The following is a 5,230-nucleotide window of genomic DNA, read 5'->3' on the forward strand; positions in this document are numbered from 1 at the left end:
CCAAATGTGGGAACTTTTCACTATCTGAGAGGTCCCAATCTTCAAATTTCATCATGGGCACGCAGCCCAAAACCGAACCTTCAAACCAAATTCCATCTGGGAGGAGAGGGGTTTGGAGTGCTCTCTTAACAGCATCCAAATCCTTCGGTACTTTTGCTTTCCCTCTCCGCGGAGGGACATACTTGGGCAGTTTTGCTACAGCGCACACTGGCTGAATGTCTTCCTCCATTTCTTCATCTGCCTCAATCTCTTCTACGAAAGCCTAGAGATCCTCCTCCTCATCATCTGTCTCAAGATTAACAGTATTTCCCTTGTCTTCCATAGACAGTTTACCAAACCGCAGATTTCGCGGAGACATGCGGACTGGCCCTGCTGCCTGTGGATCCTTTCTGGGCCTCAGTGTCCAGGGACACTTTGGAATTTCTGGTGCATCTCCCACCGGAAACATAGGGCTCTATGTGGCTTCCTCGGTTATCGACATCATTCTATTCAAGAAGTCTTGCATCTCCTTCAGCAATGTCTCAAACACTACACTTGCTCTCAAAGCCTCCAAATTCGTAAGGTCCATACCCACTTGATAGCACAACAACTGAATTCTCAAAATGCCAAGGGTTGTTCATTGGATATCCCCCTATGATTTATATGCTTTTTTGAATTCAAATTCGACCGTTCCCTTGTCATTCGACCCCTTAATGATAGGTTGGTGGCAGATCGTCCCAAATCTAGTTCTGACTTCGTGTCTTAATTGCCCGTAGCCCGCTCCTCATTATCTTAAATTGGACATCTTGTCATGAACAGTGACACCAACGGTCACTTCCTAGCCTACCCATGTGGTAGCGCAACCCCCTATGCGCTGGCACGACCCCTGTGACATACTGATCCTGCACGTACCCTCCTAATCACACAACTCCCTCAGAGACTCTTTTATAGTCTCGTGCTCTATTTCAACTGCTTGGAGCACTGAGATTGTGCTCCCTACGGATAGTCAGGTGGTCACACCACCTATGCGAGGATTCAATTCACCTTTCGGCCCTATCCACAGGTACCCCTCAATTACCCTTGCGATAGTCATCGCTGCACATTCCTCCTTATGTAGTGTGCTCCCCTAGTTACTATGTTTGGTAAGGTGTGGTCGCAGCCATGGTAGCAGAGTCACAAATGCTCGGCGAAAATCTTCTAATGCAGCAGTACAGTTGCTCATATCTTGTCCTGTCATTCTTAGATTATCGACATGACATGCTTGTGTGATTTTGTTTTCCAGTTTTTTGATCTCTACGTCCATTAACATGCTTTTCTGCCTCAGTCGTACTTGATCTTCTTTGAGTTTGCGAAGCTTAAGGTTCCCTCGCTGAATGGCCTTCTGAATCTGCATATGTTCATCCTCGTGCGGCTGCATAATTCCTTCATCCTGGTCCTTGTGTACTGTTCCAACTATGGGAGCTATTGCGTGAGGATTCCTTTCCTCCAAAACTATGGTCTTGACTCTGCTCTTCAGCTTCAGAATCATTTCCGCACTTAGGTTTTTGCACATGGTCTTATAGGCCCATCAGACTGCTGGTACACACAGGTCCCAATCCGTTCATCTCGCCTTGTGAACTCTACTCAAGATTCCGCATACCTTCTTGAATGCTTCTACATGAACCATTTGTGGTGCGCGTCGCCTTTCCTACTGATGTGTCCTGTTCCGATTTTCGATCCTTAGTCAGGTGGGTGCACAAGCTACTCTGTCCTAGCTACCCGACTCTCGTTCGAAGCTGGGAGCTTCCAAACCATAGGTGCATCATCCTTCTACATCTGTGCTAGTCCTCAAAGTTTTCTTGATGTGTACTCCACCATCGTGCGGGTGTTGTGCGCAATGCCCATTTCAACACATCGGACTTTTGCTATTTTGGTACTGCGCTTTCAAATTTGCTCAAGAATTCATCCACCACTGTCAATCCATCATATGTTGGTAGCTCTCGTGCCTCTGTTGTCACACAACGCAGTGATCTAATCATCATGTTGCAATTTAGCATTGTCACTTCATGCAACCGATTCTGCCAGCGCTCTACTTCTTCGTCTGAATCCGAAGTGCAGGAGCTTTCGTGCTCCCACGAGATCCTCCCATCTATAGTCGGATTCACCCAATCTTGGTCTCATGCAGTTATCTTGTAAATACAATCAAGATCATTGTTGTTGTCGTCATCGCGCACTGGTTCAGTGTAGCGCACTCCTTCGGCTGGGTCCAGTGGGACTACTACGCATAATGACTTTTTCTCGAAGATCATCTTGTGCTTCTTCAGGTTGATGACTCTGTTCATATCGGTGGCCTAGTCTATTCTTAACAATGCGAGATAAGGATTGCTGTCGTTGACAATCTCTATTACTTCAAAATCCGTATGTGTGCTCGCACCTTCAATATCAATTGTTACCCCTTGAAACCTTCCCATGGGAAAAATATTCTATTGGTTCACCATTTGTAATTGAATAGGGAACCACTATAACATATGTTTGCTTTGGTAATACATTTGCGTCCAAACCCAGATCTTAGATTACCTGTTCCATTTCATATTCCCTAATCTATGCAGTCAACCTCATTTCTCTTCCAGTGTGCAATGCATGCTTCCCCAATTTCCGAACGATGCGCGGTTCCCCTGACCCCGCACACCTGGTGATCAGTTCCTATAGTCCTTTAACCACCTTGTTGTCACACAACAGTTTCATGCATGTCTCCAGAAAGGTAGTAAGCATTGAAGGATCCACTCCTGGCTCTGGTTGATCCTTACTACCTGAAGTGAAGGCCTCCACGAAGCTCTTCTTAGCTTCCATGAATGACTCCTTTGCACATTCTAAGTCAAACCTTGGTTCCTTTGCAGGAGCCTTGTGAACCCACATACTTTCCTCTGGCTGCTTTCCCTTATCTTCTCCTGTGGTCGCACCACTTTTGAGCATCATGTTTACATTTGGGTCCTCTTCACGCGGTTCAGACCTCATCATTTGTATATTCTGAGTCAGGGGAGGCTGGAATACCCCTTTTTCGCGCATCTTTGCGATCAACGTAGGACAGTCTATTATTTCATGATCAAACTGAGCACAATACGTACAGGATATCCTCGTTGGGTTGGTATCGTCGTGGGCATAGTGCCCTAGTCCTCTACAATTGTAACAAATTAATTGTCTACGACCCCTTCCTGATCCCATTCCACCTTGTCCTTGACCTCACCCCTGAAATCCAGCGTGTGTCATCCCCGCATCTGGATCGAGGGCTTGCATTTCGATCTACATCCTATAGGCTGGAGTCTAATCCATCATTAGCTCGTAACTACAGCAAGTGCGATCATTGTGGCCTACTCACCTGTAGAAATTACAAAATGATTGTTGGGGTGTCAGTGTATATTTCTCCAGCAAATGACAATTATTTGTTGTGTGTTTCCCTCCTATCTGATAGATCATGCACCATAAAGCAGCTGTTGTGCTCAGCCCTACCTATGCCTCTGGTCTCAGCGGCATTGGCACTCCTCCTGCCAAGTAGTTCGCAAACACTGGATAGTGATCCTTGTCATGACCTTGGCCTTTGCATTTTATGCACCATACTTCCTCGCATGCCTCTTGTCGCAATGCCCTATCTTGCTTCAAGCTTTGCATTTCCAAACATAGATTCTGTAGTTGCATGTGGATTTGCTGAACTCCCAACCCAAGGTCCTGTATTGGGGTCTCATGTAATCTCATTACCATCTCCAATGCTTCAGCCTGGGTAGAAAGTTTTTGTTGTGACAGCGTCGTCCTCAAGTGTGGTGTCAAAGATGCTACAAACCATGCACGATGTTGTGCGTCCATTAACGTCATATTGGACTCGCAGATCATACTCTTCAGGCTTTGGTACATATCCCAGGGGGTCTCGCCCAGAAGCATCGCGATCTCTTTAAACCCGATGATTGATTGTGTCTCTGATTTTGGCCTTCCAAATTCTTTGTTCAATGCATTATGGATCTCTGCTATCCCTACATTTGGGTCGTCGTTAGAGTGCTTGATGTACCACGTTAGTGCGATCCTGCAGTGTAGTCACCAATGTATCCCTCTTAATGTTGTCGTCTATGACACCTTGTGCTTCCCATACTACTCTTACCATGAACCAGAATTGGTCCAGATCCTCATTCCCTACTCCTCTGAATACTAGTAGTTTGATCACGCTCGCCATACTGAACCATGGAGGTGGTGGAGGTGGAGTGGGATGAGTGTTTCTATGTCTCCAGGTATCATAGGTGTTCATCTACCTCTCAGTAGCACAAGTACAATGGCTTCTAGGAGAGCAGTGTCGAAGACATGTTCAGAGCACAACTGGGGATGCAGTCGATCAAGTGTCTATGAGATTGCCTATCTATGAAGACATCAAGTTGTTCATGGACAAGGACATCAAGATGAAATAGCAACGGCATCACAATGAGAAACATCATGAGCAGCAGCAAAAGGTAGCACACCTGCATGCAACAAATACAAGGGGAAGGTTGTTAATAGTGTGAAGGTGGAGCAAAGTTGCAAGTTCAAGCAGTTCCACTTGTGATGAAATAAACTTTGGAGACAGAGGCTATGAGGTGACGACACGACAAGAGTATCACACAAAGTTAGAGAGAGAAATATAGAAGGGGTTGCATGTGTGAAGTGGAACCTCAAGGAAGAATAGGAGCTGCACAGACAAGAAAAGGAGTTGCAGCGGGAACAAATACAGCAAGAGGCACAACATGCACAGACCGATGAAACTGCACCCATACAGGTTATGGACCCACCTAGCAGCTGGCATGGAGCAGACATGGTGAGTAATGTCATCAATCACATGCAAGGGTGTTCAGGAGGATGGATGTCATTGTGCATACACATGCAATCCCATCCATTTGGCACACTCACCAAGGTGAAGACAAGAAGCATGTACGGCTGGAGTTGAACATGTATTTTGACAAGTTGATACGCATGGTCAACAGCACACAATTAGAGATCAACATAGACACTATGCATCAGTATGTTTCTAGTCTAGCTACACTCAAGACGATGATGCGCATGTTATCAGACGAGTTGGATAGAGGAGCCATATCAGTGTACCCGAACGCAATGGAGGTAAGAATTCGCTTACAACAAGATGTCACCATTGAGCGTGTAGACACCATCACTGATGACCAAGCTTGGCATCAGTTCGCCACCATAGATCATTGCAATGATTTCAAAGGGTTAGTCTTACCACAAGTGTCTGAGTCTTATT

The sequence above is a fragment of the Pinus tabuliformis genome, chromosome 5_1 (assembly GCF_031772625.1).
Source record: "Pinus tabuliformis cultivar Carrire ecotype Pingquan chromosome 5_1, CPIR1, whole genome shotgun sequence".
NCBI classification, from domain to species: Eukaryota; Viridiplantae; Streptophyta; class Pinopsida; order Pinales; family Pinaceae; genus Pinus; species Pinus tabuliformis.